The 23,519-nt window shown below is 36.7% G+C and overlaps 1 protein-coding gene across 2 annotated transcripts in view; it reads right to left on the bottom strand.

The window, feature by feature from the left end:
- Positions 1-23,519, bottom strand: part of Ghr (growth hormone receptor) — a 265,678-nt gene that overhangs the window by 228,469 nt on the left and 13,690 nt on the right. The window contains exon 2 of one of the 2 annotated variants that reach the window (XM_047556986.1): positions 15,397-15,467. The exons of the other annotated variant lie outside the window; for it this stretch is intronic. The gene's annotated coding sequence lies outside the window, so the exon portion shown is untranslated. The remainder of the gene's footprint in view (positions 1-15,396; positions 15,468-23,519) is intronic. 2 annotated transcript variants of the gene reach the window in all.

Here is a 23,519-nt window from a genome sequence, read left to right as displayed (position 1 = left end):
CTAGACTCTGACTTTGCAGGTGTGCTTACCCACCATGCCATCATGCCACGCTGCTTTCCACAGTGACATCATTATAGTTGAGTAAGAAGGAAGATTATAGATCACAATACTTACATCACAACTGCATCTTTTAGCATATTAAAAAAAACTGCCTGATTTGCCATTAGTGCCTCTATTGCTTCTCCTCCAGTGTTCTATTTATTTTTAAAAGTTACTAAACCAATGAAAAGAATCGCTCAAAATACAGAACTTTGAACAGAGTGGATGCAAATACCTTGAATGCACTTGGATTACTTCCAGTCACAACTGTTGGAAGTATTTACCTGAAATGTTAAGGACCATGAGAGCCAGTTGACCTATTGCTAGAATGGCAGCAAATCAACAAAGTGCTAGCCTAGGCACCAGGAGCTGAGGGAAAAGGAAAAATGCATTTCCTCAGAAAAACATCAAAGTCAGGGTTATTCCAGAGCTAGGCACTGGTGCAACTAAGTTAGGGAGAGAAGAGAGAGGTCTCAGATGCTCTCAGGGCATTTATAATACTGTGCATGGAGACTTCCACCCTCACAAATAAGAAGATTCTGAGAACTTCCTACTTTGCACCTGGTTTCTGCGCACGCACACACACACACACACACACACACACACACAAACTCTCCTGGTCAGTGGGTCTGCTGGAGTTCAGTTGTTTCTAGATGCTTTACACAGTCTTCCCTCCATATCTGCAGGTTTCATGTCCTCACATTCAACCCATCAAATTGAAAATATGTGATCATGTACAGACTTTTTTTCTTGTCATTGTTCTCTAAACAGTATCGTATAAAAACTGTTTATCTAGAATTTACATGGTTTTAGGTATTATAAGTAAATTTAATTTAAAGGACATCAGAGGACTTACATAGGTTATTTGCCAACACTATGCCATTTTACATGAGAAAGCTGAGAATCCATGGATTTTGGTACCTACTGAGGGTCTTGGAAACAATCCCCCGTGGATACAGAGAAATGGGTCTGATGTAATGAATTTTTTTTCCAAAATTATTGCAACTAACTCATAAAAGTTATAAACAAACTCCTCAACAATGTGGTGTGGGGCTGGGGATGTGACCTTGTGGTAGAATATTTACCTAGTACACGTGGGGCCCTGGGTTTGATCCCCAGCACTACGAAAACAAATCAAAACAGAAAACAAGTGTAGTGTGATAGAAAGAAGGAAAAGCAGGTTGGAAGGAAAGTAGTCACAGAAGCAGTTCCACTGACAGCGATTTTTCACTCCAAATTTAGATTCAAAGTAAAGTCAGAATTCCTTCAACCCAGCGAGAATTACATGAGCACTGCCTTGAGCCAGAGCCCTCAGGAGGACATTTCTGCCCTACAGTGAGCCTCACAGAGGCAAAATGTTGGCCATGGGTAGGGTCTGTGAAAAATTAGGCTGGAAATTCAGAATTTGGGGCTGGGGAATTTACTCCTGAAAGGAGTTCGTGGTGACTAACATTTATTATCAGAAAGACATTGATGGCTTTTTGAATTACCAAAAGTCAAATTTCGTCTCACTGAAGTAGCAACCCACACAGCAAGAGAAGATCTATATTTCTGTGTCATAAATGGAATGATTCCCCCAAGATTCTGGAGGAAATCTGTTGGGAATACAAACATGAATTTTTATTCTCACCTTTGGTGAGTTAAAATATTCTTCTGGTGTGTTGGATGAAGGAAAGGAAGAAAGGAGAATTAATGATTGCAAGACGTGGTTCTAAACAAATAATAAATATATATGGATATAAACGTTTACATACACTCAAGCACACACTCTTCCCTACCCCACATCCATTTAAGGGATGAGGCCGTTGTTATTGTAACAACCTAACTTTTGTGATGCTTTTCTGAAAGGCAATGTATTTCTTCCCATTGAGTAGATGTCTCTGGGAACTTTCCAAAAAGTAACTCTTACCTTGTAAAAGTCATTTCATTAGAAAATAAAGCCTCAGCTCAGGGGAAGTTGGAACTTGAGAACTGAAACATAGTCCCTGCCTCTGTTCTGGTTTTCCAGCAGCTGCATTTCCCTGCTGCCCGGGTGGCACAGTCGCCACCTACAATTAAATCCAGGGATGTCCTGGGCCAGCCTCTGGGTGAAGGAGTCTGTTCAACTCTCGCACTGCCCTTGGTCTGCTGGCCTGGTGTCCTGTCATGGAGAATCAAGGTTTCTGGATGGAGGTAAAGCTGGCAGGAGCAACAGCAAGGGGAGAGCAGCCCTCCTCCATCACCAGGAGACCCTCTTTTTTCCTCTCTCTAACATCTCTTCCAGTGTTGGCTGAGGCAGATAGCAGACTGGTTTATCAAAGTGGAATGTACCAGAAGTAGAGGTCTGCCTCTCCTTAGGTATAATTATACCTTCTATCTCAAGAGTTTGCTATGAAAACCCCTATTTATGCATCCTGTCCTACCATATTTGTTCCTTTATCAATTGTCTTCAGACCATACAAATATAAGAAATCATTTCCCTCATTCCTCTCTTCCTGTCAGGCCACCAGAGGCTCTCTGGATCTGCCCTTTCCAGAGGAGACTGAGGGAGTGCAGTTTGTGAATAGTAAGTAATAAAATAGACAACATGTCTGTCTACATTCCCAAACTGTCTCTTTTCCCCAGAACAAGAGAAGTTTTCTTTCTAGAATAAAGTTCTCTGGAACTACCTCTTAATTTGTCATGAAGCCATAATTAAATAAACTCCATTTTGTGGATGTTAAAAATTCATTTTGAAATTTACCTTGCCTAACATTTACAGATATACTAGAAAAGAATCTGTCCTTCAAAATCATTACACTCAGCATAAGAAAAATAACTCTTTCCATTCAAATTTACTGTTCTGGCTTTGTCAACTTGACAGCAGCCTCTGGGTCCACCTGTTCTGCTGTTTATCTTGATTAGGATGCTTGGTGCTCACCATGATATTCATTGCTTTTCAGCATATCTATAAGGAACAGACTCTGGGTCACATGGAACCAGGAACTCCAGGTCTTTTCACAGATGGATTGTTCTCTAATTGATAAGGAAAAAAATTATTCCTTAAAATAGAACCTCTTGCTATTTCACTTTTTCCTTATTTTCTCCCAAATAAACATATTGAAGTGCATCTTTTCTATCAGTTTTATTCACTTATTGGTTATTATGGCCTGACTACTTCTAATGTAGAGAGGTCTGATTCTCTTATTTGTAGTGGAAGAGACAAAAGACACTCATAATGACAGACATTAGTGAGTACATTCTGTGTGTGGCTGTCCATGTGTGTGTATCTCACATAGCCATTCATAATTTAGAATGTCAGCTCTGCCAAGGACCCTAGGCATGGTCTTGTTCAATGCTCCTTGACCACGTTATACATTGCACATGGCTAGGTGATATGGCTGAAACTTCCTAGTTCTTTACTTCTTCCACTCCATTTATATACTCTTGCAGAACAGATTCATGACTTTATTACTTTTCCTCTGCTTCATGCTTGTCCTTTCTCTTTTCTCTTGATTGGGTCCATGATGCTTCCAGACTGCCTTCCTTTCCGTCATCTACCACCTTCCAGAGATCTCATTCACACAGAACATCTGTGTTTTTCATGTGAATGTTTCTGATGACACGGCTCCACTACCAATGCTCTAAACCTTCAAAAGTAAAAGTGAATGAACTTGTCACTCTATGCTGCAGATAAAGCGAAAGGACACTTTTGGTTGGAACAGGAAGACAGAGAACTAATTTTTGAGTCATTGTTTATCTCTTATGCTAAATGATAGGGAAAAGAAGCATTTCAGATTTTTAAATAGTTGCATACACAAAATGAAATATCTTAGAGATGAGACCCAAATTAAACACAAAATTCATTTATGTTTCTTTCATATATACCTTACATACATAGCCTGAAAATAATACAATATTTTTAGTGCCCCTGCATTTTAACTGCAGCTTATCACATGAGGTCAGACACGAAATTTTCCACTTGCAATATCATATCAGTATTCAGTAAGTTTTGGATTTTGAAGCATTTCAATATTTGGATAAACTCTGATTGAATCAAGTCATGTGGGTATGAGCATAGTGTTTATTTGGTTAAAATCACCTAAGTAGCACTAAATTATTTCTGATGTACTTTCTGTTTTAAAAAGTCTGTGATAATAAAACTTAGGAATCACAACTAAAAGCTGAAAGGTCTCTGAAGAGGTTTGTTGAAGAACTACCTACCTCTCTCCTTTGTTTCATATAGCCAAAAAAGATGACCTTTTATCCCATTTGGGAATTTTTCAGGAAAACTTTTGACTTTTCTACTGTTATCCACATAAAAAATCTTAGTTAAAAAAAATCCCAGATTTAACCTAAAACCTATTTCTATGTTTATATTGCTGTTAATCAATTTAGAACTTAAATATCTAATTACAAAATTTCACAATCCTCATAGTCTTGGGAAATAATTTTATTTCCAAGGCAAGTATTAAAAGATATGGCCAACAAGACTAAAAAACATTTCCCTGATGCCAAATCATTGAATAAATTATTATGCTTATCTCCTCTGCTTCTCTTTCAATATACATTTGTAGCAGGACTTGATTAGTTTTCTACTAAGAAATATCTGCTTATTAAATTATATCTCATTCACTGAGCCTCCTAGTTTATCTTAGTCATTTTATAATGGAAGAGTAAATGAAACATTATTACATAAATGCTTAGAGAGATGACAATAATCTTATTCAAAATTAAATAAAGAAAAGGTTAAATAAATATTACAGTATTTCAGGAATTACAGTGTGAACCATAAAATCATAAATCTTTCCCCTTACTTTTTATAACTTATTCCTGAAATATTTAGCAGTACAATATTGAAGTTATCATTAATTATTTTCTGGCATTTTTTTTCATTTTCTTTTTCAAAAATTTAAGTTAGATGATATGCTAATTCCATTTAGGTCTTAATTTGAATATCATATTCATTTTTAACACACCATTTCAGTAATGCATTTTAATATATCTCCCAACATAAAACAGTGTAATGGGGAGTGTTGATATTTCAATTTTCTATCATAATTTTTGGATTTGAGGGCCTACCTATATATCCAAATGTGCATATATACACACACCCATACACTCACACACATACATTTTGTTATCAAATATCTGAAACAAAGCAAAGGAATAAAACTGTTTTCAGTATAAGGAGTGGCTGTAACCTTGTACAAGACAAATATTTGGGGAATTTCATTATCTACTTGAAAACAGACCTGTTGTGGGGAAAAAAGAAACAATTTGTCTACATATTATGTCAACGTAGTTTAAATCTATATCTCAATTAAGAAAATTATTAAAATCTAAAGATATTTTTCCCTTTGTATCTTTTGGGGAGAAAAGTAAACAAATAATAAGTGACTGACTTCACGATTCCCATGGCCATGCCTAAAGAAATTCATAGAAAGTCAGAGTTGAGAAACACAAAAATCAGTCTAATGGCAGAGATCAAGCTATGGTTTACACCAAACGAACAAGAGAAAACCAATTCAAGTTAGCCCTATACTGAGTAATGTTCAGTTTCTGTTGTTCAAATGTTTCTATTTAGGCTAGAAATGAAATGTGAACATTAGATTTGATGCTCATTTTTAAGACCCTATGTCCCAAATCTGACTACAACTAATTCATGAGAATTTGTTTATTAAGAAGCAGCATTGGACCCCTGGGTACCATGTCTCTGACAGGACAGGAAACCCACTCACTAGAGGAAGCACATCCACAACCTCCTGGTAACTTGAAGAGAGTCTGACAGAGGTAAAATCCTGAAGGAGGTAATGCTCATTCTCTGTGCTTTTCTACTCTTGAGTTCTTAACTAGCTCTCACATTGCTCTTGCCAACAGCTGACTTCCCTCAGGCTAGATGCTCAGGCCTCACTCCCTCTGGATAAATCATCCTGCATCTCTTTTCCTCCATGCATATCCTCTTCCATAACTACTAAGAGACCTCTGGTGCTGGAAATAGAGCCAGGAGCCAGAACACACATGGCCACACACTCATGGTCCTGAAAGACCATTGGGAGGAAGATAAACATTAATCAAATAATTGTATGGATAAACACAGAATTTTCTCAGTGGTAACTGCTTCAAATGACATATTCATGGTGCTGTGAAAACACGGGATAGGGGAATAGGACATCAAGCAGGTGGTCAGGGAAGCTTCCCCAAGGAAAGGACAAGTGAGCTGATAGTCATGGTAGGAGCAGGTCACAGTGTGGAGCAAATTGTGAGCTTTGGATTCTGAAAAATGATAAATGTGGTCACAGTCAAGCAGGACGATTGTGATACGAAGCTAGAAAAAGGCAGACAGGTGAGAATTTATTCTAAGAGCACTAGGGAACAAGTAAAAAGAAATTATGCAGACAATAAATGAAAGAATGAAGTCTGAGTTTAGAAAAAGGCCAATCTGGTTGAATGTGGTGAACAGATGTGGTAGGGAATGGGACGTGGGGGCTCAGGGAGAGCAAAATACAACCAGCCCTCTTGCCTCCTCCCCTCCCTACTTTCAAGGGATGGCTTTGTTCTCCTTGGTCAAAATCTACTCTTCTTTCATTAGGGCTGCTCTTATGATCACCTCTGTTCCTTCTTTTTCCTTATTGGTAAAGAAAAGTCCATCCTAAAAATGGAACCATATCCCAGATATTAAGAGATGTAAGGGGCTGGGGAGATAGCTCAGCTGGTAGAGCTCTTGCCTCGCAAGCACAACGCCCTGAGTTCGATCCCCAGTACCGCAAAAAAAAAAAAGAGATGTAAGAAGTCTTTAGCCTCAAATGCAATTAATGATAGGACACTGGGCAGCTGGGGATCCTAAGCCCTATTTGGAAAATGGGAGCCTTTTTGTGCCTCTCAAAGGATACTGGATAAGCTCCTACAAGGCAGTTTGAAGAAAACACACCACTGCCCTAATTATGTCAACTGAGAATCAGTAATATAGCCTTTGTTATTAAATAGCAGGTTTATTCCAGATTTTCTATTAATCTATCAACTCTTAGCTAGTAGAAAATAGTTTTTATGGCATTAGGGTTGATCAATGGTATTTGTAGATTTAACACCCTGAGATTAAAATGCAAGTTTAATGTATAAAATTACTGCAGTCAGTCATAAACCTATTCCAATGGTAGATGAACCCTTTGCAGTGAGAATTAAGCACTCCCAAAGCCACACCATTTGCATAATTAAGATTAATTTCGAATTTCCTAGAAACAAAACCAAGTCCCATGTGGGTCAACACTATGATAAGCAAGTTACATATGCAATTTCATTTAAAATTTACAACAAAAATGTTTTGCAAGTTGAAAAAAAAGTAATGAGTTTATATGATGAGTAAAGGTAGGATCAGGATTTGAAATTCTAAATAACTTACATATCTACTAATTTAAGTAACATGCTTACATAGTATATAAGTCTGCTTAGGCTGACATAACAAAATACTATAGACTGGGTGAATTAAACAACAGAAATTCATTTCCCACATTTCCAGAGGCTGGTAAGACCAAGGCGTCAGCCAGTTCAATTCCTGAAGAGGGCTCTCTTCTAGGCTTGCTGATGACTGACTTCTCACTGTGTCCTCATCTGGCAGAGAGAGAGACAGCTCTGGGGTTTCTTCCTCTAATAAAAGCACAAGCCCTATAGGATTAGGACCCAACCCTCATGACCTCATTTAACCTTTTTTCACTTCATAGGCCCTAATCACAAATTCAGTCACCTTGGAGGTGAAGGTTTCAATATAAAGTAATGGGAAGACGCTAATATTCAGATCATAACATGCGACTAGAAAATGCTGAAAGCCAAGACTGAACCATGATCTCAAAAGCAAAAGCCCAAGCTGCATTCATTTCCCTTGTTGTCCCTGTCATATATGCATTGTGTGTATGCATGTGTGTGTGTGTGTGTGTGTGTGTGTGTGTGTGTATGTTTATACAAACATGTATAGTAGTTTGAACTTCAAAATCCAGAACATCATCATTAGTGGGTTAAGACAATGAAATTTATTTTACCAAATCTCTAGCCCAACTAAAAAACAGAAAGAAATAATCACTCATCATATCGTGAAGTCATTATACTCATTAATCTTTCAGTTCTCCAGTTAACCATTTATGCTTTGCCTACAGGCTCTTAATATATGAATCTCATGGAAAATTCTCACAATTATATTAGAAATTCCCATTCTGTGTTTTATACCAGATAGCCAAGTTTACTAAAAGTCAATAACTGAAACACAATAACAACTGGTATTTAGTCTTTGAAACTGAAGTATGAACAAAGAAAAAGTTCATTACTTTGCTGGATATAGTCAAAAGACGATTTGTGTCAGAAGAAAGATATTCAGTGATGTAACCTGTATAGGTTATTGATTTATCATCATTTTCTTTCAAATTTTAGACATTACTGAAGAGACTATAAAATGCTGTCTTTTAAATGGAGATTTCCTTTAACTGAATTTGAACAATTTAGAGCTAAACCTTGTATTAATAAGTAAGTAACTCTTAAAAGTCTTAAAATTGTTCTGAAGTCAACATAAACCCCAAAATAAATTTTAAGAAATACAAAAGTATTTTTATATTTAAAAAATAATATAATATACACTACATACTATAGATATAAAAAACACTAGTATTTAAAATAAACCCTTATTCTTTTTATAAATCTTTAGATAGAGATTATAGATGTCAGAGCATTTGTCCTTTACGATCTTAATAAGATTACTTTAAGAGTTAAGGCTTGCTCTAAGAGTTTAAAAATACTGGTTTCATATGTGCCAAACCGAAATCTCTATGAGAAAGCTCTTTCAAAATAAATATTTATTTTGTCCCACAATATGAACAGCAAATAAGTTTCTTGGGCAGCTGAAGTATTTAGCGGGGAAAATTACATTCCCTGGCCTTTTTCTTATTATAGTCATTGGTATATTCACCATGTGAATTATATTTAGCATTTGTTACAGTAAGTACCCACCCACCCCCCCACACACACATATTTATATGCATATACATACTTACATGCATATACAAACTTATACATGGATTAGGACCCAAGAAGAATATGAACCCCTCTTTTCGAGTCTTTACTTTTAAGGGCAGCAGTTTTGCCATGAAAATCAGTAACTAGCTGTCACCAAAAGACAGCCACATGTAAAATAATGAATAAAAGGTTCAACTCATATTTTAAATTACTTAGAAGACAGGAGATATCATCCCCCAACCCATGTCCCTACTATACCCAACAAATCTTTTACTGTCAAGTTATCATGAGCTATACAAGAAGAAAGTTACTTGGTGTGCCAACTTATTGAAGAGATCAAGCACATACATAAGCAACCTTTCAGCAATGAAAAGGGGCAATGGCTTCATAAGAAAATTAATCCATCACTTCACCCACTGCACTTAAAAGAGTTTTGCAGAAGTTAGTTTGAGACAACATGGAAAGAGGCTTTGCTGGGAACAAGTGAGAATGAAATGAACTTTCACTTTACATTTCAGAGACAAAAAAAAAATCTCCTTGGTAAAACAATATAAAACTTTTCATGGGATTACAACTTTTCAATGGAAAAAAGTTCAGTGGATGGTTGTCTCTAGGTAAAAGAATGTTCATCTTATATTTTGCATCACAGTGAATACATCAGGACCTAAGATACATGCAACATCTCCCTAGCATTGATGAAATAAGTTTTCATTAATTACCAGACTTAATCCTGGAAATACTTCTATGGGCTGAGGTTAGGCACATATTAAAATTTTCATTTTTCCAACAAGAAAACTGAAGCAGAGAGGCCCAGAATCAAGTGGCTAGCAAGTAATTGGCTTGGATTACTGATGCCATTTTATTTTATTTGAGGCTGGGCGTGAGAGTGGGGAACAGGCTTAGATAAAGTCAAGATTTTTTTATGTTATATGGAATTCAGTAATCCAGTATGCATAGACAACACCTAAAGACAATAACAACATTCAGTTAGTAACTGGAGGAATGAGTAAAAAACAATATTTAATATAACAGGAGTATGCTTTGTCTTTGTCAAAATCTACACACACTTGAATTTACCAGAAAACAGCTGACTGATGGAGGTCTAGTTGTATAGGTTAGTGGATCATACTTGTCCTAGCTATGAAACAAGGGAAATCAAATAACTGCTTAGAGACTTTGTGATCCTCACATATAAAATACGAATAATAATTAGACCTAGTTCATAGGATAGTGGTAAGGAATAAATTAGATATTTATATAAGTCACCTGAAACACTGTTGGCACAAAAAGAGTTCAGTAAATATTATTTTATTATCACCATTATAATATGTAACTCATCCTAATGTTGATAGTATAAATTTTTTAATAGAGCAAGGCATAAAGGGTTTTTCAATTTGGGTAAGAGGTTCAACACAACTCAAGTGTGTTATTTTCAACCTACATAAAGTAAAATCCTATGAATTAAAATATACCCACTTCCATCCTATGCCAGACAGCTGCCAATAATGCCAATAATGTGTGTGGTCACACATCCGTCCTGTCAAGCACGTTCTTGCTTTCAAGGCACCCAGAGCAAGAAGCACAAGGATGGAAGTCACAGGGAAGCTGAAGGAGGGCAAGAACCTCAGAGTTTTCCTGCAACAAATCAAGCAACAAGTACAAAAAACCTCTAACAATCACATCTTTCTCCCCAGGGAAAGCCAGTCACATCCTAATTAATGATCTAGCTCCTAAACAGGAAAGAGTAAAAGGTGCACGTGTGGGGAAGCCTCATTAAAAATCCTCCAAAAAAATTAAATCCTCTTCCGCCTCCTCCTCTTAACCCCAAGCAGGTGTCTTTTACAACGCAGTCTGCTATTAACAAGCTAGCGCACCCCTTCCACTGGACCCTGGGATTTTTCCACCTTCAAAGATTAATTTCCCTTTGATTTCATCTAACAGCTAGCTCACAGACACAGTTTGTTTGCCATCATTGTTTCTGGCTTTGAAGACAAGCCATCCAAATAATTTGGGACTTGACCATATAGTTTAGTTTCTGACAATGCCTCAAGGGTCAGGCAGGTAACAGCAATGAAAGAAGCGAGACAGGCAGAAATTGATTTTTTATCTCTGAGTTTATATCTGTTTTTATCTCTCATAAATAAGAAGTCCAACTGTTGTCTAATCTTTCCTCCAAGAGAAGTTGGAAAAAGATATACATATCTGTTTATATATTTATATACACTCATATATATGTTTATATATGTATACATACATATGTGTATGTTGGCAGAGAATATTTAAAATATTTAAGCACCATACCTAGACACAGAGAAAACTTTCCTACAGATATTCAGTTGGAAGTTCTGATCTTGTCCAGTGATTTATTTTTAATCCTGCCCTTAAAAGAGAGTGCCAGGGGAAAGAATCAATTGGGAGCTTTAAATGTGGATGCTAACACACAATAAGGGTGGGGAAGGAGCAGAATAGAAGTTCATTGGATTAGACAAAGGGGAATAAAGGGAAGGGAGGGGGAATGGGCATAAGAAAGACATAACTTTCCTATGTTCAAATATAAGTACATAACCAGTGACATCATGGACAACTAAAAGAATGGAACCCTAAGTAGAATTAGTTATCACCATGTATGTATAATATGTCAAAATAGACTCTATTGTCATGCATATCTACAAAGAACAAATAAAAAGAATACCTCTGCCTGCTTCTTCTCCCAATGGAAGTTCTAACTTAATTAGTCAAGGATAAAATGATTCCAATGAACAGCCAGTGTTGATGACCACTAATCTGGTATAATTTATTTAATTTATTGATGCTATGAATAAGAAAACCATGGCCCATTAAGACAACTTGCTGCCAGCAGATGCAAATGAATACAGATCCAAGTCTTCTCCTTCTGTTAGCAAAACTCTAATATCAATGCTAATTCTTTACCAAAAAAATGGAGTTTGATCTCAGATATAGAGAGATTGTAAAATATGTACAAGAAGTAAACTAGCAAAAGTGCCATTTCTTCATGCTGGAATTCTTTTTTCTAAATCTAGAGACTGTCATGTACCCTTTACATGGAATTGTAAACTCTGAAGGCAACGGGCTTCCTCACTAGCGTAGATTCCCCCATACCTCAGTAAATACTTGGCTAATGAAGGACCTCGGGAATTTTTCCAAGTTACCTTTCCATTTTAATTAGGAAGAAAGTTCCATGAATGCTCAAAAATCAACCTCATACAGAGAAATGTCAGTGAATGAATTCAATTCAGAGCAAACAAAAGACGAAGTCTCCACTGTCTAAGGGGAAGGATTACTTAGATCACTGTTGGTGTACAGTACCATAAACAACAAGTGAAGAAATAACAGACTTGCTGTTCACAAGAACCCATCTCATTAGGTTTAAAACTTCCTTTCCTTTACAACAACACAAAAAGGAAAAGACAATCACTTTCATGTCAATATCATTACTGTCACTAACTTAGTATATTTATTTTCCTGGGAGCTGAATCCTTGCCAATACCAACAATTGTAGCTTATACATCCTGATTTCTTGACTGAATGTGACAGGGAACTGCTACATTCACTAGTCTGTCTGCACTTTTGAGTATTCGTTTTTACACACGATAGGAATGACTGTCCTCGAGTATGGACTATAGCATTTTAAGTGTTCTATTTATATTGCAAAAGATTTGGCAATAAATACTAAGCTTCCTTTCATCCTCTGAAGACTTGGGCAGGATCCTACTCTTTGTGTAAGAGTAAGACAAGTTACTTATTTGGTTTATTACAAAAAAGTAAAAATAAACAAACAAAAATTCCTCTGCCCTATCAGTGTAATTCAAATATCTACTTCATAGTATAAGCTATCTTCCTAAAAGGGCAAATCTGATCATGTTGCTGAACTATGCAAGAAATTCTGGTGGCGGCTACATATTAATCCTCAGAAAAAGTCCAAGATCCCTGATTCATCATATGACACTTTCTACATTTCCAGCTTCATTTCTCTTCATCTGCCTTCAAATATCCTCTAGTCCAGTCACTTCAAACCACCTACCATTTCCTTAACATACTAACTCTTTTATATCTCCATGCTAATGGGCTATCCCTCTTAAGAATGTCCTTTCCCTTTTTCTCTGATTAATGGCTCCTTATAGAACTTTCAAGAATCTGTTCAAGTTCATCATCTTTAGTAATGTTCAACATCTTTAGCAATTAGAGAAATGCAAATCAAAACTACTCTAAGATTTCATCTCACCCCAGTCAGAATGGCAATGATCAAGAATACAAACAACAACAAATGTTGGTGAGGAGTCGGGGGAAAGGTACACTCATATATTGCTGGTGGGAATGCAAATTGTTGCAACCATTATGGAAACTGGTATGGAGATTCCTCAGAAAACTTGGGGAACCACCATTTGACCCAGCTATCTCACCTCTTGGTTTATACCCAAAGGACTTAAAATCAGCATATTACAGTGACACAGCCACATCAAAGTTTACAGTAGCTCAATTCACAATAGCTAAACTATGGAACCAATGTAGGTGCCCTTCAACAGATGAATAGATAAAGAAAATGCAATATATATATGATGGAATATATTATATCTATATACATATGATGGAATATTACTCAACCTTAAGGAAGAATTAAATTATGGCATTTGCTGGTAAATGGATGGAGCTAGAGACTTTCATGCTAAGTGAAATATACCAATCCTCCAAAACCAAAAGCTGAATGTTTTCTCTGATATGCGGATGCTAATTCACAATGGGAGGGCTAGGGAAGAATAGAGTTACTTTAGATTATGTAGAGGGGATTTAAGGGATGGGAGCAAGTATGGGATAAGATAGTAGAATAAATCAGACATCATTACCCTGTGTACATATATAACTATATGGCCAGTGGTATTCTACACCATATATAACCAGAAGAATGAGAAATTATACTCCATTATATATGATGTATTGAAGTGTACTCTACTGTCATGTATAACTAATTAAAACAAATAAAATTAAGAAAGAATCAGTTCAAATGTAAATTTTCAGGAAATTGTCCATCACTCCTGTGGGTATAGTGAGTCTTTGCTATCTCCATCTCTCCTATCTTCCTTTGGGTTCCATTATAAGTTCAGTTTTCCACCCAAAGCCCATTGGTCAGTTCTTCATTGTGGCCCTAGAGACTGACTCATGCAGACACTCGCCATGGAACACAGGTTTGCTCAGTTCAAATAATGGCTGCTGCTGCCCCACCTGCATAAATAAGAGGACAAAGATAAGTTTCCTGGGCAGTTCTGCGTCCCATGGCAACTGCGGCTTCTATCCACAGTGAGCCTGCTAGTATTTGCAGCTGTTTTGCTTATCAATGTTTGGATTCAACTGCCCTATTATGAGTTTCTCTTGTCTAGTTACCAGGATAGGGATTCTACCAGGTTTCTAAATGCAAAGGACTAGTTCCAAGAGTACCATCTCCAAAGTACACTGAGCTTAAGTCAGGCTTTCCTGATTCAGCATAGTGCATGACATATTCATAAGTGTTGACTAAAGTGAGGTGCACTTTTCCAATCAGAAATGCTAGTGAAAGCATCCTCTTATGATATTTATGAGCTGTGACTTAAATCAAGAGAAATCAAGAATGTTTTCACAAAATTGTCACCAGTCACCGAAGGCAATGGAAAAGCACTGCCATGCCAAGTTTGTACATTTAAAAACTCAACAAAACCAAAGAATTATTACTATCCTGTTCCTTTCAGAAGAAATATATGTTTGTGTGTGTATGTGTGTGTGTCTGTAATAGAAATATATAATATAAGTATATATAATATAAACATATGCTTCTGGAGGGGTGTATGTGCGTGTGCATGTGCATATGCGCGCGTGTGTGTGTGTGGGTGTGTGGTTCTGGAGATCAAACCCAGGGCCTCATATATATTAGACAAGTGCTCTACCTCTGAGCTATGTCCTGAGCCCCTCCACCAAACTTCTGAACTTGATGGTGGCACAATTCCATCAATGAATCTATGACTCATGAATGATTCGTTTTTCTATATGTTAGACTTTAAAAGAAACCATAATTCCCTCCTAATGTGCATTGGCAATAAAGTTGCCTTTTGAAACTTGCATCATCAAACCTCATCAAACCAATTCCCCTTCAGTCTGAAAGCATCCCAAACAGTGAATTCAATACAGAATAAATCCATCAACTATTCATTACTAAATGTGCACTCTGGGCCCACTGTATATTACATGGCTAAGTACTGCAGAGAATATTCAAAAATTTCAACATACAACTCTTTGATGAAATTAAACAGTCATAATAAGGTTTTGCACTCTTTGCAGTGAGGTTACAGGGAGGAGGTTGACTTAGAACCTGAATTTGGGCTACGTGCAGTGAGATGACACACACAAGATACTTACATGAGAGGAAGTGTGAGAGCCTTAATAAATGACCCAGTGAAGTTCTATAGGAAAGGAAGAAGGAAATGTACCTGAAAAGAGAACAGAGGAGGGGAAGGATCAGAACAGACAGTGAGGAGTTTGACACGTTGGCATTTGAGTTCCACCTCATAAGATAAGTAGAATGAGAGAATGCAAAAATGAGAGAGACAAAATCCACTTTGGAATGAACAACATGAACACAAGTTGTTTGCAGAAACAAATGGAATATTTTGAGAACAAAGGACTTCAGTTTGAGGTTCAACAGAAAATATGATGGAAAGATAAGTTGGGCTAACATCACAGTGCTGTGAACACCAGGCTTAGGAATCTGAAAATCAATTCATAGGCAATAAGATGATTTTAAAGGGAATAATAAAATGACAACCATTTAAGATTAATTTGGCAATGGTGAGATGAAATTAAAAGGAGATAACAAAGGCTGATCAGGCTCTTCCTTTTACACCAACCCAGGTGGACAAGCTGAAAACAGAGTAGTGATTCATCTAGTTAAGTCTGGTTAATGTTTATAGCTGTTGTCACTTGGAACTCTTTTAATTACTTGTGGCTTCCTGCTGCACAAAGCACATCATTATGAGGTCTCTTGTCACTGGCACTGGGTATTCTGCATGCCTTCTATGTGCATGGAACTTTGCTAAGTGTTAAAGTATAGCATAGCACCTGATATATATGAAGTACTCAACAAATGATGAATTGGATTATTTTTGTTGCTGTTAAATCTAGAGAAGATTGTGCTATAACCTTCCTTAGTGTGATGGTTAATTTTGAGTGTCCACTTGGCTGGACCATGGTGCCCAGGTATATAATTAAACATTACTCTGGATGTTTCTGTGAGGGCATTTTGGGTGAAATCGGGCTCTTTCTCACTTTCTGAACTCTGGTGTGTTTTCAGCTCTCAAAACAAACTGTTGTTAGTTCACATTGTTTTCAGTTCTAGAAAGTACTGGTAGCTTCTTGGATCCTATTCCCTCTGTCCAGAATGTTATCCTTTTCATTTCTACTCTTTTAGATCTCAAATATTCCTTCTTTTGAAAGCCTTTCCTGACCACCAAACCCCAACCTGGGTCAGAATCACCTATACATTTATTCCACATTACTCACAACAGCCTGGAATCATTCTTGGTTAATGTCTTTCTTCATCCTAGAAACCCAGTAGAGCAGAAGCCATACTGCTTGCCATATACCAGCACTTTGTCCACTGCTCTGCTGGACAATGTGTAAAGGCTGAAGAATATCTGTTAGCAGTGCATGTGTTTGTGAGTTAACACACAAATGAAATGATGAATGACTGGTGATGATAATGATGGATCTTTATCCTCAATCTATCAATTTTATCTTTAGTCCCCTCTACATCACAAACCTATGAATCAAAATCAAACATATACTATTATCAAGTCCAATTGAATGTAAAAAATATTTTTGAGAACTTAGGGTTCAAGCTGCAGGGATGAATCAACATTAAAAAAAGGATCAGGAGAATTTGAGGGTTTGATTTGTGTTCTCCAACTCATGGAAGGAAAACCGGCATTTCTACTTTACAGTCATTCTACATCTAAACCAGAATTAGCTGTATCCACTTCATGAATGAATTCCTTAACTCACTTAAGTCACATTGCAAATACATAAGAAAAAGGCCACATATTTAAAAAGGCATCCTACAAGGATATTCTGTAAGAAATTAAGATGCTCCAAACCCAGCACCTATACAAGTACCCAAACCAACCCTCATGGAATCTCCTGTTTGTCTGAGGACATCTTTGGATAAGTTTACAGTACTGTATTCCTATCTTGTAAAAATTCCTGGGCTCAAATTCTAAAGATATTGATCAAAGTCCAAGTCATTTATTAAACTGCAAGTGGCCATAAAGCAGAGTTAGTACAATTTGTTGGACAGAGTAAAGCAAGACGTGCCTTCACCTATGAGCCTTTAGGACCTCTTTGAAAAGCTGAGTAAAACCACCAGGAAAGAGGTTAAAATTCAACTTTGATTTATATCTGTCTTTAAATCATGGAAAGTGTAAGCATGTTCCCTACAATTTAAGATTATGAGTGATAACTCATCAAATGGAATATTTCCTGGTTATTCCCATGAGAATTTTTCAAAAGTTCCAAATGCTATCTTTGGCAATATTGTTATTATTAATACTTTCCTTTTGAAATAGTGGATTTTGAAAGCAGTTGTCCTTTGACTTACAAAATCACAAATCCTAGAGAAGACTTTATAATTATTATGTTCATTGGGCATTAATATTTTAACTTAAATGTGCAGTGCTTTTTTTTCTGAAAAGTTTTTTCCTGTGTCAATATTTTAAAATTTAAGATTCATTGAAATGAAGATGATTTCTTTTTTAAAAAGTGACCAAGGCAGTATTAGTCTGCAATTATCTATTTCTCCATAAGAGATTAACCCCAAACTTAGCAGTTTAAAACACCAAATATTTATTATATTATTATCTTACCATAAGATAATAATCTGAGGCTTAGCTATGTGGTTCCATCTCATGGACTTTCTTGAGGTTGCAGTCAGGCTGTTGTGGGGCTGAAGCCTCCACCTCCAAGCTTACTCTCAAGGTAGCTGCTGGCAAGAAGCTTAGGTTTCACCCAGAATACTTGACTACAGGCTTCAACTCTTCATTTGATACTGACTTTTGGAAATCCCTCACTTCTTTTTCATGTGACTTTCTCCAAAGGAAAGCCTAAAACACAGCATCTGTTTTTGGCCAAAGAGAATGGACCAATAGGTATAAGAGACAAAGCAACAAGGCCAGGAGGCACAGGGCCATGGAAGACTCTTCACTTCCACTTTGTTCATGAACACACACAGCTGGGCGCAGTGGCGTACACCTGTAATCCCAGCAGCTTGGGAGACTGAGGCAGAAGGATGGAGAGTTCAAAGCCAGCCTCAGCAACGGTGAGGTGCTAAGCAACTCAGTGAGACCTTGTCTCTAAGTAAAATACAAAATAGGGCTGGGGATGTGGCTCAGTGGTTGAGTACCCCTGAGGTCAATCCCTGGTACACCCCCCCGCCAAAAGACAGAAAGGATCAAAAAAGAAAAAAAGAAAAGAAATGAGTCATACGGATCAGCTCTCATCCACAGGAAGAGAAAATAAACTTCACTTCTTGAAAGAAAAAATATCAAAGACCCCATCACAGGCAGTGGCTAAAAGCATGAGTTACATGCATTTGGAATTCGGAAGTCTGGGTTTGAGTCTTGACTGTGCTACACACCAGCTATGGGAATTTTTACAAATTATTTAAACTCCCTACATCATAGTTTCACCAAATGTATAATCATATGGATTGCAGGATTTTGCATGGGACTAAATTACATACTATGAGGGGCTGGAGTTGTAGCTCAGTGGTAGAGCACTTGCCTAGCATGTGTGTCGCTGGGTTCAATCCTCAGCACCACATAAAAATAAGTAAATAAAATAAAGGTATTGTGTCCATCTACTTAAAAAAATTTTTTTTAAATAACATAATATGAAAAAATGACCTGGTACAGCCCTTACCCTAGTGTTGCCCTCACAGCAATAAATGATCAAGTAAATGATTTGAGTGCCTGCTAAGCAGAGAATGAACAGTGCTTTGCCCTGTAATTGCTTATGATCTAGCAGTTAGAAAAGTAAGTCTGAAATTTAGATAGAGAAAAGTTGATGTGATTTTTCTTTTAGAAATCAGCAGTAAAAATATTTCTCTGATGTCATTTTGAATTTGTGTTCTCCAACTCATGGAAGTGATGAGGTATAAATAGTTTTGTTAGCTTTATTATTATTTTTTTCTTAAAAAAGAGAGGTAGTCTCTTCAACATAAAATTTTTCAGAAGCACTGTGTGTAAAACATGAAAGTGTAGGGGTCAGCAGAGCTACAGCCCTGGAGGACAACCAGCCTGGTTCTGTTTTCTGGTCACTATGAGAAGGCTTAGAGGAATAGTTTGCAAATCTGCCTTCAGCATATGCCTGTAATTGCATATAAAAAAGGATCAAAGGTTATGGTTTAAAACCTGCCAACTTGCTGTAAAAGTAAAGAATTTCATATATCTCTTCTGAAAGATAATGATTTTTTTTTTCCTTTAAAAGCGTGCAATGTTTAAATGTTAGAATCTGAAAGGAATACATTTGGGTCAATTCCTACTTATTCCTTCTAAGAAAAAAGTAGCCCATTTTTGCAGGATTGTCCCATTGTATCTTAGAAATTAGATCTCATTCTGAGTCAATAATTTGTGTTTTACATAGATTTTATGTTATTAGATACTAACCCTAGGTTTCCAACAACTTGTAATCAAAGCAAAAATAAACAAAAATTCTTAAGGCCTATTCTTTTCTGAATTTAGAATTAGAGGGTAGGGGAATTTCAGCATTGGTTAGCCTAGATATCCATGTTGTTTATCTTCCCAGAGCCAAAGCTCAAATAATTAACAAGAATTCCTACTTCTGAACTTCATGCCCAGAGTTCTAAGGCAACCGATGGTAATTTTCAAGTTGTGCCACTGCAAATATAAAGATCAGTCAGAGTTTGTTGACTGTTCCATATCCCTCATGTAACACATTTTTAAAAAGTACTATGGAAAGACTAAGAAATGGATGTCAATTACCCACACTCAGACACATTGTAGAATGATAAAATACTTTGAATTATTATGTAACATCAATGGCCTGTTTAGTGTCTATTATTGATCTTGTATCAAAATATTACAGAATAATGGAGTTTGGGTGACTTTCTGAAGAGCTCTGTGGGCAATTTATGTGGATATCTACATGTTAAAAAGATGAACAGATTTTACAAATCTGTTAATTTAAAACTTCAAGGCTGATACTTAATCCAGTTTAATGCTATAGCTTGATAATACATAATTTTAAAAAACTGTATCCCTAGAACAAAGTCACTGAGCATAGGAGTCAGGCAAGTAAAGAAGAGTGAGAGTAACTGAGTATAGGCTCTGACATCAGAGAAATATTTCTTTTATTCGTGACTTTGCTACTATCTATGAATTCTGGGCAAGAATTTGACTGACTTGAGTCTTATTCTCTCAGCTAAGTTACTGAAGGCAAGGTACCTCACTGTTTGCAGGAGTGAAGTGTGATACACATTTAGGATGCTAGGCACATTGTAGAGACTCAGTTTGTGACTTAAGGGATCCTAATTCACTTTTGATATTCAGGGCATATGTTCAAAATCAAATTTCCTTCAAGTCCTCACACGGTTATAAGTGTCTCTTAGCTTACTGATGGAGGCCTGATTGCTCAGACACCCACTGAATACGGATTTGTTCTTGTGGCTGTTTTGAGATAGTTGATTAATTTTGAGAACCTACTTTGTGTTCAACATGAGGTTGGATTCAACATCACTGTATTTACCCTTATAAATTTTACTATGTAGTTGCAAAGACCGGTTAGTTTAACATATGAGAAGAACCACATAAAAGATCATATGCACAGTATTTAAAATTCATTAAGTTAAATACAGTATGGTATTCCTGATTGAATCTTGGAATAGAAGAAGAAGGAGATTTTGGGTATAAACAGAGGAGTTGGATAGCTGGGTCAAATGGTGGGCCCATTACAAGTTTTTTTGAGGAATCTCCCTACTGGTGGCTGCACCAATTTGGAACTCCACCAACAATGTATGAGTATGCCTTTTTTCCCACATCCACGCCAAAAGACTTAAAATCAGCATACTACAGTGATGTAGCTACATCAATGTTCATAGCTGCTGAATTCACAATAGCTAGATTGTGGAACCAACCTACATGCCCTTCAATTGATGAATGGATAAAGAAACTGTGGTATATATACACAATGGAATATTACTCAGCCATAAAGAAGAATAAAATTTGGCATTTGCTGGTAAATGAATGGAGTTGGAGAATACCATGCTAAGCAAAATTCACCAATCCCAAAAAACCAAGGTCGAATGTTTTCTCTGATAAGTGAATGATGCTACATAATGGGAGGTGGGGGTGGGGGGGCAAGAGAAGAATAAAGGAACTTTGGATGGTGTAGAGGAAAATGGGGTGGGAATGGGTGGGGGAAAGAAAAGATGGTAGGCTGAGACAGATGTCATTACCCTATGTATATGTATGATTACATGAATGGTGTGAATCTACATTGTGTACGACCATAGAAATTAAAAGTTGTACCCCATTTGTATACAATGAAACAAAATACAGTCTGTAAAAGTAAAAATTGAAAAAAGGACATTTTGTGGAAACACCTGGGAAATCTATGTAAGTCTGGAATTTAGTTAATAGTATTGTATTAAGGTTAGTTTTTTAATTTTGAGAAATATACTATTATTATGGATGTTGACATTAGAGAAAACCAGGTGGAAGTTACATAGGAACTGTCTAATCTTTGCAACTTTTTTGTAATTCTAAAATTAGTCCCAAATTAAAAGTGTATTATAAAAAACATCATATTGTATTATTCAATGCAAGTTACTTGTCCTTTTCCAATCATATCTTCTTATCTCTACTATTTCATACTGCCTAATTTTGAAGTGCCTGACAGCTAGTTGTCTCTAGCACCTGGAGACTGTTTTGCCCTGCCCAGCACTGGAGCCCAGGAACTAAAGATTGATGGGAGCTGATAGGTAAACATCCAAACTCTTTCAACCTTGGACGTGTTTTGCTCGGGCTCTCAAAGTCTCTCTAGAAGGATTAAACTTTAGTTGCCAATGGTGGTAACTTTATTCACAATGTGCCGGGTACGGGCTCCTTTTCCTTCTTTCAATTTCCCAAATGAAGTCCTCTTACTTGTCTCATGGTCTGCCTCTAGGAGAAACTGGGCATTGTTCCCAACCGTTTCTGCATATTTGTAGTGAAGTGGCTATTGAATACAACAATTCAAGGTCATTTACAAGGAGATTGTTATAGCTGTCCTGGATTATCTTTGGTCCCTGAAAAGAACTCTTCACTCCATACCAGGAAGAAACTTCACTGAACTACAAACACTCTAGGAATTGATACATGAGAGCTACACACTTTTGGATATGTGGAAAGAAAATAAATGTTTGGAAGAATACTAACAAAAATCCCTCTTAATGACAAAATTGCATTTATCCATTCATTCAACTGAAATTTACTCATCATATTCTATGGGATATAGAGTGAAGAAAACAGAAAAGGTCACATTTTTGTCATAGAAATGGAAAAGAAAACAAAATAAATTGATGAACATGATAATATTACATAGTGATAAATCTGTAAAGAAAACAAAAGAGGGTCATATGACAGCATGACTTAACTGGGAGAAGGTTATTCTGGTTAGGGGTCAGAGAAGTCCTTTCTGAGAAGGTGATACTTGATCTGGGCCTGAATGACAAGAGAGAGGTATTCTTGTAAAGATCTACACATACTGATGCTGCTTTTGGTGTGTGTGTGTGTGTGTGTGTGTGTGTGTGTGTGGTGCTGGGGATTGAACCCAGGGCTTTGTGCTTGTGAGTCAAGCACTCTACCAACTGAGCTATATCCCCAGCCCCACTGCTTCGTTAATATCTTTTCTCCATCATAACTTGCCTGCTTTTTTAAGACAAATACAAGCCACGCCTGAAAAAGAAATTGTTTTCTCATAAAGTATTATCTGTGTATGCATAATGCATAGATCATGTGGTTATTTTTTAAAATAGGTGGCTTCTTTGTCAGAGATGCATACTAAAGTATTTTTATATGCACATGACAAGACAGGATTCTAGAGATCTGCTTTAAAACACTCACGGGCAGAGGCAGTGAAGAGATGAAGTAAGATTAGCAAAATATTGATCGCTGTTAAAGCACAGTACCAAGTACCCAGGGACTCAAAATACTATTCTCTTTACTTTGTGTTTAATATTTCCCATAATCAAAAGTATATAGCTAGGATATTTAAGGAATTCCCAATGCTATAGGAATTTCACCTCACCAAATTTTCATCAGTAAATGAGGAGTTAAGCAGGAATGGTAGCCAGTGGAATCATACAGTACACATAGGCACTACTTAAAACTGAAATGAGTGAAAGAGATCACTGGATAGCCCTTCAATAAAATGCTGAAATCTCCCAGGATTAGCCAATCGTATAAAGGATGAGTCTTTATCTTTGAAGAGGC

Source organism: Sciurus carolinensis, chromosome 6, assembly GCF_902686445.1.
Source record: "Sciurus carolinensis chromosome 6, mSciCar1.2, whole genome shotgun sequence".
NCBI lineage: Eukaryota > Metazoa > Chordata > Mammalia > Rodentia > Sciuridae > Sciurus > Sciurus carolinensis.
The sequence above is the reverse complement of the archived record's forward strand: the minus strand, read 5'-3'. Positions and strand labels throughout refer to the sequence as shown.